The sequence below is a fragment of the Phocoena phocoena genome, chromosome 3 (genome assembly GCF_963924675.1).
Source record: "Phocoena phocoena chromosome 3, mPhoPho1.1, whole genome shotgun sequence".
NCBI lineage: Eukaryota > Metazoa > Chordata > Mammalia > Artiodactyla > Phocoenidae > Phocoena > Phocoena phocoena.
The window spans coordinates 136,194,279-136,206,720 of record NC_089221.1 but is presented as its reverse complement, the minus strand read 5'-3'; positions in this window follow the sequence as shown (position 1 = coordinate 136,206,720).

Here is a 12,442-nt window from a genome sequence, read left to right as displayed (position 1 = left end):
CTCTGGGTACAGTAAGTACTGCAAGCAGTAGTCTACTCTTTTGGGACACACTCTTGTTGTTTTATGAGAGAAACTCCAGGTCAAGTGATGGTCACATGGGTCGTCATGGTGCCCCGTTGCCCCCGGTTATCTCTCTGGAGGTTGGAGTTGGAGGGCCTCCTCAATCGAGGTCAGTGTGCCCACGGAGCAAACCCTGCAACTTCAGGGCATGGTTGGGGGTTAGGATCACCACGTGGGGTCCGTTTCCCTTAGAAGGGAGGTGGCCTTTTGGGCTGCTGATTTCCAGGTTTTCAGATACCACCAGTATCTTGGCCAGATGTGGCGGTGGGCCAAGCCCCTTGGTGACCATAGTTTATCCTACCTGGATGGCATTCTTGCATTGTTCCATTTCAAGTGGTCCCAGTTTTTGCACTAATACTCCAATGGCGATTCACCTTTCACCAGGAAGGTAAAGGTCAAAGGGTTTAGCTAAATTAGGGAGTTCCAGGGCAAGGGTCTGAATTGACTGCTCTTTCCATTCTTGAAAGGCCACTTCTGGATTCTATTCAAAAGGATCATCATCTTTTCCTTTCAGTGTTTCATATAGAGGCCCAGCTAGTAGACTGTAGTTAGGGATCCAGAGGCAGGAAACCCTGGCTTCCCCAGGAACCCCTAAGCTGTCTTCTAGTTTCAGAAAGGGGTAAGGCTGTAAATTGTTTCTTCCCTTTCCTGGGATGGGCTTCTCCGACCTTCTGTGAGAATGAAGCCCAGGCAGGTCACCGTAGTCTGTGATACTTGAGCTTTTTCGTGGACAACTTCTATCCTTTATTGGCTTGGTAGTTCTGAGGCCTCCTTAGTAGGGCTGGCGATCAGAATGTCGTCTGAATATTGAAGGAGTGTTTCCTTTTCCAGAGGTAGAACTTTTAGGTCTTTAGCTGAGCTTTCCCCAAAGATGGTGTGGGAATTTTTGAACCCTTGGGGCAAGACAGCCTGGAAGTATTGTTTTAGTTGTATGTTGAGTCCTGTCACTCACAAGCCAAAATTTCTTGTGACTCTGGGACTAATGGAATACAAAAGAAGGCATCAGTGAAGACTAATACAGAATACCAAGTCCTGGTGGTTGGTAGAATGACCAGCAGGCTGTAGGATTTAGGAACTACTGGAGGTATATCCTCAGTGGCTTCACTGACTGTCCTGACATCCTTTACCAGGACTCCAGCAGCCCATGGGGCTCTCGAGGTCAGGCCAATTCCAGGATATGGAGCTCACCTGGGCAGGTACCCTACCCCCACCCCAGCCCACGGGGCTCTCGTGTTCAGGCCCCTCCCAGGATATGGGATTCCCTGGGCAGGTCCTCTGCAGTCCATGGGGCTCCCGTGGTCAGGCCCCTCCCAGGATACAGAGCTACCCTTGCAGGTACCTTGGCAGGGCTGGGCACACAGGAACCGTGCACATAGCCCTCATTGCAGAGCACTCCCAGCTCACCTGTCGCTCAGATCTGACACAGAGCACCTCAGAGCAGGACTTGAACTAACAAACAGCAGCTCTGACAGGTCTGTGACCCTGGGCATCACTCTGTGCGGCCTCCTCCACCTGGTCTTCCAGAGACTTCCACTGCACCCGGGGCACCAGGCCTCTGTCTCCAACCACCACCCACCCCTCCTCTCCCTGACTCCTGGGTTCCTCTCATTAGGAGAGGGTTTTCTTGAAGTTGTCTCCCACTCATGGGCCAGATAATATAATTAGAAAACAAGCCAGAGCTGCAGCCCCTTGTCTATCCTGACTCTCAGGAGCCCACACCTGTACCTTGGACCTGGCCAATTCAGCAAGTTCCATTTTCAGCAACTGTGAGCCCCTGAGGGGTGATTATTGGCTGGCTTGGGAAGCCTGACCGTGCCGGCCAGCCCTCCCCAGGTGTGCCTGGGTTGAGATCAATATAAACACCGCTCCAGGCAGCAAGAGCCCCTGCAGCTGTGCCTGACGCCATTTTCTCTGCCCTGTCATCAGTCTCGGGGCTGGGCTGGTGGGAGGGAGTGAGAGGCCACGGCTTTGTGGGTGTCCCAGTGTGAGTGGGGCTCTGCTGGACTTTCTGCAGCAGTTGCCAAGATGCTACCTGCTAAAGAAGAGGATGTGTCACCCACACCTGCCGCTGGAATTTCTCCCTGGGCACAGGTGAGGAAGGAAGAAAGCAGTGGGGGCCGGGACAGCAGGGGTATCTCAGGCAGGGAAATGGAGAGCTTCCAGAAGAGCACCCAGGGCCAGGACCATCCTGGCTGGCCTGCAGGCACCAAGTCGGCTGGCATGCTGTCCCTCATGTGGCTCCATGGCCCTTCCTCTAGGTTTTCAAGTCCTTGTACATATTCAGGTGTTTAGCCTTGGAAGGGTGGGAACATTTCAGCAGCAGCTGGCCTGGGGCTCGGCCCACGTTTACTCACAGATACCTCGGCACGGTCCCCCAGCTTTGCAGTGAGGACGCTTGTTGCGAGGAGCATGCTGGCTGAATGGGAGATGATTCCCCACCACTGACCAACTTCAGAATTGTTTGCAATTGGAGCAAGTGCCCTGAAACGGTTTTCCTCTGTGTAACTGGTGGGTTCTGTTCTTTTTTATCTTTTTTTCGTTTTTGGTTCAAGGTAGATTTTATTCCTCTTTTGTGTATTTACAGATATAAGCATGGAAATAATTTATTCATATAAACACATGTATGTGAAGGGAAGAATATTTTTTCTGTTTTACTTTTTTTAATTTTATTTTTTTATTTTGAATTTAATTTTATATTTTTATACAGCAGGTTGTTTTTGGTTATCTACTTTATACATATAAATGTATACATACCAATCCCAATATCTCAACTCCTCCCACCACCATCCCCAACAGCTTTCCCCCCTTGTTGTCCATACGTTTGTTGTATACATGTGTTGCTCTATTTCTGCCTTGCAAAACGGTTCATCTGTACAATTTTTCTAGGTTCCACATATATGCATTAATATACAAGATTTGTTTTTCTCTTTCTGACTTACTTCACTCTGTATGACAGTCTCTAGATCCATCAACGTCTCTACAAATGTCCCAATTTCATTCCTTTTTATGGCTTAGTAATATTCCATTTTATATATGTACCACATCTTTATGCATTCGTCTGTCTGTGGGCATTTAGGTTGCTTCCATTTCCTGGATAGTGTAAATAGTGATGCAATGAACATTGTGGTGAATGTCTCTTTTTGATTTATGGTTTTGTCTGGGTATATGCCCAGTAGAGGGATTGCTGTATCATATGGTAATTCTATTCTTAGTTTTATAAGAAACTCCATAATGTTCTCCACAGTGACTGTATCAATTTACGTTCCCAACAATAGTGGAAGAGGATTCCTTATCTCCACACCGTTTCCAGCATTTGTTGTTTGTAGATTTTCTGATGATGCCCATTCTAATAGGTGTGAGGTGATACACCATGGATGAGTCTATTTCGTTGAGCAAAGAGTAGGTCTTGTTTATTACGTATTTGGCTTATGGAATGGTATGTGTGCTAATTTCAATCTGTTTTTATACAGCAGCCCAACTCAACTTTCCCCTTAAGCAAGCATAAGGTTTTTATCTAAATGTGAGACTCTGTTCGGTTTTGTAATTCAGTTTATGTGTAGCCAAGTTTACACTCCCTCTATTAGTGATATCTTATGATAATTATCTTTCTTTGTGTGACATATTTCTCTTAGAATCATCATAATTAAATCCACTCAATTTGCTGCTACAGGCCTGATGACATTGATTTCACTGCTGAGTGATATTCCGTTGTACGTAAGTAGCACAACTTCTTTATCCATTTTTTTCTTTCTGGGATATTTAATTTGTACTGGACTCGAGGTTCTTGTAAACACAGCAGCCCTAAATTTTGTGTTGGCTGTGTCTTGTTGATTTTAATTTTCCTAAGCTATAGGGCCAAAAGTGGAAGTGCCCTAGGCTCTGTAGCTTTGTTTTTTAGATGTTTCAGGATACACCATGAACATCTCCAGAGTGTCTGTTGGCAATTTACATCCCGCCCATCAGCATAACACGGCTCCCTGTTCTCCATGGCCTGTCCTGTGTTTCTGGTTTTTACACTTTATTCAGATGGCCTTTTTGACGAATGGGAAATGTGACTTCATTGTAGTGTGGATTTCCATTGCTGGAGTGCTTGGTTGGCCAAAATGTTCATATGCGTTTTTTCCTGAATATATTCAGGAAAAATGTATACGCACTTTTTGTCCATGTGCATCACTGTCAAAGATCTGCCGCTTTTCATATGCTTTAAATGCAATTCCAATCTACCTCTTGAAATATGATTCCTGCAATTCTGCCTCGTTTTCAAGTCCTCTTTGCAGACTTACTTCGATATATTTTTGCCAATAGCTGTCATTTATCTCTGCAGGTTTGTGAATTACAGTGCCCCTGAGCTCCTTTCTTAACTCGCTTCCTTGTAAGCTGGCCACAAAACTGCAGGTTTGCTTCAGGCCATAATCAGGGTCCGGCACGGCACTCTGAGCCTTTGGTTAATTCCTCTTCCTGGTGGGAAATTAGAGTTAAATGTGCCCCTCCAGATACCTGCCTCACTCCCAGCCACATGGTGATGTATGTCCTCAGGTTTGAGGCCATATGTGATGGGTTCCTCATCTTTTGATGATGTGGCCCCACTGGTGTGTGGACACTCCTGCCTGGTTCCCATCCCCTTGGTGATGTGGGCCCTCTGGTGAGACTCTGATCCTGGTTGGGTTCCTCACACATCCGTGAGGTGAGCCCTCTTCTCTGAGGTCACTCCTGCCTGGCTGGCACAACCCGCCTTGTTGACTTCGGCACCCTGGTGGCAGTTGGAGCCTGCTGGGAGCCTCCTTCCCGCGGTGATGAGGCCCTCTGGCGTCAGACCCTAATGGCGGGGTTCCCACATTTTCTGATACGTGCTAAGTGGTACGAGGGCACTCCTGCCAGGTTCCCATCCTCATGAGCGTGTGGGCCTTCTGTTCTGAGGTCCTAACGGCTGGGTTGCTCACACTTTCATGATGTGGGCCCTCTGCTGTGAGGTCAATCCTGCCTGGCTGGCGCACGTCGCCTTGGCGACGTGGACCCTCTGGTGGCAGTTGGAGCGTGCTGGGGCCTCCTCCCCTCAGTGATGAGGGCCTTCTGGTGTCAGGCCCTAAGTGCTGGGCTCCACACATTTTCTGATGTGTGCCCAGTGGTGCGAGTCACTCCTGCCAGGTTCCCATCCCCATGGGCATGTGGGACTTCTGTTCTGTGGTCCCAACTGCTGGGTTGCTCACAGTTTCATGATGTGGGCCCTTTGCTGTGTGTTCACTCTGGCCTGTATCCCATAGTGTCAGTGCTCTGGGCCTCCAGCTTGGAGTTTCCAACTTCTCGATTCCTCGCCTTTTTTATTCTATGGGCCCTCGGTTGTGCGTCTCCTCCTGCATGCCTCACTCCCAGCCCCTTCGTGATGTGTGTCCCCTTGTTTGAGGCCACATGTGCTGTGTTCCTCACCTTTCTATAATGTGGCCACACTGGTGTGAGGACACTCTTGCCTGGTTCCCATTCCCTTGGTGATGTTGGCCCCACTGCTGTTAGGACAGTCTTGCCTGGTTCCCATCACCTTGGTGATGTTGGCCCTCTGGTGAGAGTCTGATCCTGGTTAGGTTCCTCACCCTTCTGTGAGGTGGGCCCTCTGCTCTGAGGTCACTCCTGCCTGGCTGGCACACCCCGCCTTGGCAACGTCGGCCATATGGTGGCAGTTGGAGCCTGCTGGGAGCCTCCTCCCCTCGGTGATGAGGGCCCTCTGGCCTCAGGCCCTAACTGCTGGGTTCCCACATTTTCTGATTCGTGCTAAGTGGTGCAAGGACACTCCTGCCAGGTTCCCATCCCCATGGGGATGTGAGCCTTCTGCTCTGAGGTCCCAACGGCTGTGTTGCTCACAGTTTCATGATGAGGGCCCTCTGATATGAGTTCACTCCGGCCTAGATCCCATAGCCTCGCTGCTCCTGGCTGCCTGCCGGAGGTTCCAACTGTGGGATTCCTCACCTTTTTTATTCTATGGTCCCTCTGTTTTGAGGATCCTCTGGCCTGCCTCACTCCCAGCCCCTTGGTGATGTGTGTCCTCAGGTTTGAGGCCACGTGTGCTGGGTCCCTCAAATTATGGTGATGTAGCCCCACTGGTGTGAGGACACTCCTGCCTGGTTCCCATTCCCTTGGTGATGTTGGCCCTCTGGTGACAGTCTGATCCTTGTTGGGTTCCTCACACTTCTGTGAGGTGGGCTTTCTGCTCTGAGGTCACTCCTGCCTGGTCCGCACACCCCGCCTTGGTGATATCGGCCTTATGGTGGCAGTTGGAGCCTGCTGGGAGCCTCCTCCCCTCGGTGATGAGGGTCCTCTGGCCTCAGGTCCTAACTGCTGGGTTCCCACATTTTCTGATTCGTGGAAGTGGGCCGAGGACACTCCTGTCAGGTTCCCATCCCCATAGGGATGTGGGCCTTCTTCTCTGAGGTCCCATCCGCTGGGTTGCTCACAGTTTCATGATGTGGGGCCTCTGCTGTGAGTTCGCTGTGGCCTGGATCCCATAGACTCTGTGCTCTGGGCGGCCTACTGGCCGGTTCCAACTGCTGGATTCCTCACAACTTTTATTCTGTGGGCTCTGTTTTGTGAGGATACTCCTGCTTGCCTCACTCCTAGCCCCTTGGAGATGTGGGTCCCCTGTTTTAGGCCACATGTTCTGGGTTCCTCACCTTTCTATAATGTGGCCACACTGGTGTGAGGACCCTCCTGCCTGGTTCCGATCCCCTTGGTGATGTGGGCCCTCTGGTGAGAGTCTTATCCTGGCTGGTTTCCTCACCCTTCTGTGAGGTAGGCCCTCTGCGGTGAGGTCACTCCTGCCTGGCTGGCACACATCACCTTGGTGACGTGGGCCCTCAGTTGGGAGTTGGTGTCTGCTGCGAGTCTCCGTCCCTCGGTAATGAGGGCCCTCTTGCGTCAGACCCTAACTCCTGGGCTCCCAAAATTTGCAGATGTGCGACCTGTGGTGCGAGTACACTCCTGTCAGGTTCCCAACCCCATGGGAATTTGGGCCTTCTGCTCTGAGGTCCCAACGGCTGGGGTGCTCACAGTTTCATGATGAGGGCCCTCTGATGTGCGTTCATTCCGGCCTAGATCCCATAGGCTTGCTGCTCCTGGGCGCCTGCTGGGAGGTTCCAACTGCGGGATTCCTCACCTTTTTTATTTTATGGGCCCTCTGTTTTGAGGCTCCTCCTGCCTGCCTCAATCCCAGCTCCGTTGTGATGTGTGTCCTCTGGTTTGAGGCCACGTGTGCTGGGTCCCTCACTTTTCGGTGATGTGGCCCCACTAGTGTGAGGACACTCCTGCCTGGTTCCCATTCCCTTGGTGATGTGGGCCCTCTGGTGAGAATCTGATCCTCTTTGGTTCTTCACACTTCTGTGAGGTTGACCCTCTGCTCTGAGGTCACTCCTGCCTGGTTGTCGCACTCCGCATTGGCGACGTCGCCCCTCTGGTAGCAGTCGGAGCTGGCTGGGAGCCACCGCCCCTCGGTGATGAGGGCCCTCTGGCATCAGTCACTAATTGCTGGGCTCCCCACATTTTTTCATGTGTGCCCACTCTTGCGATGACACTCCTGCTTGTTTCCCTTCCCCATGGGGATGTGGGCCTTCTGCTCTGAGGTCACAACGGCTGGGTTGCTTACAGAATCACAATGAGGGCCCTCTGTTGTGAGTGCATGCCGGCCTGGATCTCATAGCCTCAGTGCTCTGGGCCGCCTGCTAGGAAGATCCAACTGCTGGTTTCCACACATTTTGTATACAATGGGACATGTGTTGTGAGGTTAATCCTGCCTGCCTCACTCCGAAACCCATGGTGATGTGGGTCCTCTGGTTTGAGGCCACATGTGCTGGGTACCTCAACTTTTGATGATGTGGCCCCACGGGTGTGAGGACACTCCTGCCTGGTTCCCATCACCTTGGTGATGTGGGCCCTCTGGGGAGAGTCTGATCCTGGCTGGGTTCCCTACCATTCTGTGAGGTGGGCCCTCTGATGTCAGGTCACTCCTGCCTGGCTAGCTCACATCGCCTTGGCGACGTGGGCCCTCTGTTGGCCACTGGAGCATGCTGGGAGCCTCCTACTCCCGTTAATGATGGCCCTGGAAAAAATGCATATGCCCTTTTTGGCCAAGTGCTTCATTGACGAGGTTCTGCCACTTCTCTTATGCTTTCAGAGCAATTCACGTCTACCTCCTGAAATCGGATTCCAGCAATTCTGCCCCACTTTCAAGTCCTCTTCGCAGCCTTAATTCAATATATTTTTGTACGATTTCTGTCATTTATAAGTCTGCAGGTATGTGAATGACAGTGCCCCTGAGCTCCTTTCCTCAACTCGCTTTCTTGTGAGCTGGCCACAAAACCGCAGGATTGCTTCAGGCCCTAATCTTGTTCCAGCACGGCATGCTGAGCCTTTGGTTAATTCCTCTTCCTGTTGGGAAATGAGTGTTAAAATTGCCCGTGCATACTGGGCATATACCCTGAGAAAACCAAAATTCAAAAAGAGTCATGTACCAAAATGTTCATTGCAGCTCTATTTACAATAGCCCGGAGATGGAAAGAACCTAAGCGCCCATCATCGGACGAATGAATAAAGAAGATGTGGCACATATACACAATGGAATATTACTCAGCCTTAAAAAGAAATGAAACTGAGTTATTTGTAATGAGATGGATAGACCTAGAGTCTGTCATACAGAGTGAAGTAAGTCAGAAAGAAAAAGACAAATAGCATATGCTAACACATATATATGGAATTTAAAGGAAAAAAATATCATGAAGAACCTAGGGATAAGACAGGAATAGAGGCGCAGACCTACTGGAGAACGGAATTGAGGATATGGGGAGGGGGAATGGTGAGTTTTGACAGGGCGAGAGAGAGTCATGGACATATACACACTAACAAATGTAGTAAGGTAGATAGCAAGGGGGAAGCAGCCGCAAGGCACAGGGATATTAGCTCGGGGCGTTGGGACAGCCTGGAGGGGTGGAAGGGGGAGAGAGGGAGGGAGGGAGACACAAGAGGGAAGACACAGGGAGCATATGTATATGTATAGCTGATTCACTTTGTTATAAAGCAAAAACTAACACACCATTGTAAAGCAATTATACCCCAATAAAGATATTAAAAAAAATATTTGCCCGTGCACACACCTACAGATAGTCTCCCATTAGTTCTCCGTATTCCTGTTCATCTTGCGCAGAAATTGCAATCAGTGCCAAACAGGAGGTTAAAGGCACTGACTCTCCAAATGGGGAGAGTGTAAGAAAAGGGTCTGGAATGGTGAACCTGAGTACCAGGGGACGAAAACAGACATGCATGTAAAAAGGTTTCCCAGTCACACGGTGGAGCATACTCTGGGTTTCCCATGCAAATTTTAGCTGAAGGAAGAATCCCTTGAACCTGGAGAGTTGGGAACCATGGAATGGGTACCAGGCAGTATGACATCAAAGGGTCTGCATTTGCTCACTGAACCTCACCAATGCTATCAGCCCAAAGGGTCCAGCCTTATCTCTCACCCAGCTCTGGGTGTAGATGTGGTAAACCAGGTTGAATCACATGCCCTGTGTGAGTTATTTAAGAATTGCTCTCTATTTCACTGTCATTGTGTTTTGTTTTTGAAATTTTTTTTTGACACTGGGATTTATCGGATTTTCACTGCTGCATTAATGCCGCTGTAAACACTCTTGATTCTCTGATGGAGACATATAAATCCATGGGTTTTAAGATTCTTCCTAGTCAGGTATATTCCTAGGCGTTGAATATGTGGTTTTGGGTCCATTTCGTTGAGCCAGGAGTAGGTCATGTCTATTACATATTTGGCTTATGCAACGGTATCTGTGCTAATTTCAGTCTCTGGTTTTATGCAGCACTCCAACACACCTTTCTCCATAAGCAAGCACAAGTTGGTTTTCTAAATTTGAGACTGTTCTGTTTTGTAATTCAGTTCATGTGTAGTCAAGTTTACATACTGTGTATTAGTGATATTTTATGATGTTTCTTTTTATGTGTGACTTATTTTACGTAGAATCACCATACCTGAATCCACTCACTATGCCACTACGGGCCTGATGACACAGATTTCATTGCTGAGTGATATTCCATTGTACGTACGTACCACAACTTCTTTATCCATTGTTTGCTCTCTGAGATATTTACCTGGTACTGTAAACGAGGTTCTTGTGAACAGAGAGGTCCCAAACTTTGAGGTGGCTGGGTGTTTTTCATTTTAATTTACCTAAGCTGTAAGACCATAAGTGGAAGTGCCATAGGCTGTGTTGCTTTGTTTCTTACGTGTTTCAGGAAGCACCATACACTTCTCCAGGGTGGCTGCTGGCAACTTACATCCTGGTAATCAGCATAACAAGGCTCCCTGTTCTCCATATCCTGTCCTACCTTTCTGGATTTTACACTTTTTTCAGATGGCCCTTTTGCCCGGGGGGCAGAGAGACTTCATTGTAGTGCAGATTTCCTTTACAGGCTTGCTTGTTTGGCCAGAAAGGGCGTATGCGTTTTTTCCTGAATATATTCAGGAAAAAACGCATACGCCCTTTTGGGCCAAGTGCATCATTGTCGACATTCTGCCTCTTTTCTTATGCTTTCAGGGCAATTCCAGTCTACCCCCTGCAATCGTTTTCCTGAAATTCTGCCCCGCTTTCAAGTCCCCTTCGCAGGCTTACTTCAATATATTTTTGGAGGACAGGTGTCATTTATAACTCTGCAGTTTTGTGAATTACAGTGCCCCTGAGCTCCTTTCTTCAACTCGCTTTCTTGTGAGCTGGGCACAAAACCGCAGGATTGCTTCAGGCCCTAATCTGTTTCTGGCAGGGCACGCGGAGCCTTTGGTTAATTCCTCTTCCTGGTGGGAAATGAGCATTAAATTTGCCCGTGCAGACACCTACAGCTAGTCTCTCATTGGTTCTCCCTATTCCTGTTCATCTTGCACAGAAATTGCAAGCTGTGCCAAACAGGAGGTTAAAGGTACTGACTCTCCAAGCGGGGAGAGTGTTAGTAAAGCATCTGGAATGGTGAACCCGAGGACCAGGATACGAAAACTGAGATGCATTTTAAATCGTTTCGCAATCACACGGTGGACCATACTGTGGGTTTCCCATGCATGTTTTAGCTGGAGGAAGAATACCTTGAACCTGGAGAGTTGGGACCCATGGAATAGGTACCATGCAGTATGACTTCAAAGGGTCTGCATTTGCTCACCGAAACTCACCAATGCTATCAGCCTGAAGTGTCCAGCCTTATGTCTCAACCAGCTCTGTGTGTAGATGTGGTCAATCCCGGTTGCATCTCATGCCCTGAGTGAATTATTTAAGAATTGCTCTCTATTTCACTGTCTTTGTGTTTTGTTTATGAAATTTACTTTGATAATGGGATTTATCGGATTTTCACTGCTGCGTTTCGGCCGCTGTACACATGCTTGATTCTCTTACGGAGACAAAAATATCCGTGGGTTTAAAATTCTTCATAGTCAGGTATATTCCTAGGCGTTGAATATGTGGTGTTGGGTCCATTTCGTTGAGCAAGGAGTTGGTCTTGTCTATTACATATTTGGCTTATGGAAAGTTATCTGTGCTAATTTCAGTCTCTGGTTTTATGCAGCACACCAACGCACCCTTCCTCATAAGCAAGCACTAGTTGGTTTTCTAAATTTGAGACCCTGTTCTGTTTTGTAATTCAGTTCATGTGTAGTCAAGTTTACATTCCGTGTATTAGTGATATCTTATGATGTTTCTTTTTCTGTGTGACGTAGTTCACGTGGAATCACCGTACCTGTATCCACTCACTATGCTGCTACGGGCCTGATGACACAGATTTCATGGCTGAGTGCTATTGCATTGCACGTACGTGCCACAACTTCCTTATGCATTTTTTGCTTTCTGGGATATTTACCTGGTACTGTAGACAAGCTTTTTGTGAACACAGCCGTCCCAAATATTGGGGTGGCTCTCTGTTTTTGATTTTAATTTCCGTAAGCTATAGGACCATAAGTGGAAGTGCCATAGGCTGTGTTGCTTTGTTTTTACGTGTTTCAGGAAACACCATACACTTCTCCAGGGTGTCTGCTGGCAATTTACATCCTGCCAATCAGCATAACAAGGCTCCCTGTTCTCCATATCCTGTCCTACCTTTCTGGATTTTACACTTTTTTCAGATGGCCCTTTTGCCCGGGGGGCAGTGAGATTTCATTGTAGTGCAGATTTCCTTTACAGGCTTGCTTGGTTGGCCAAAAAGGGCGTATGCGTTTTTTCCTGAATATATTCAGGAAAAAACGCATACGCCCTTTTTGGCCAAGTGCATCATTGTCGACGTTCTGCCTCTTTTCCTATGCTTTCAGGGCAATTCCAGTCTACCCCCTACAATCGTTTTCCTGAAATTCTGCCCCGCTTTC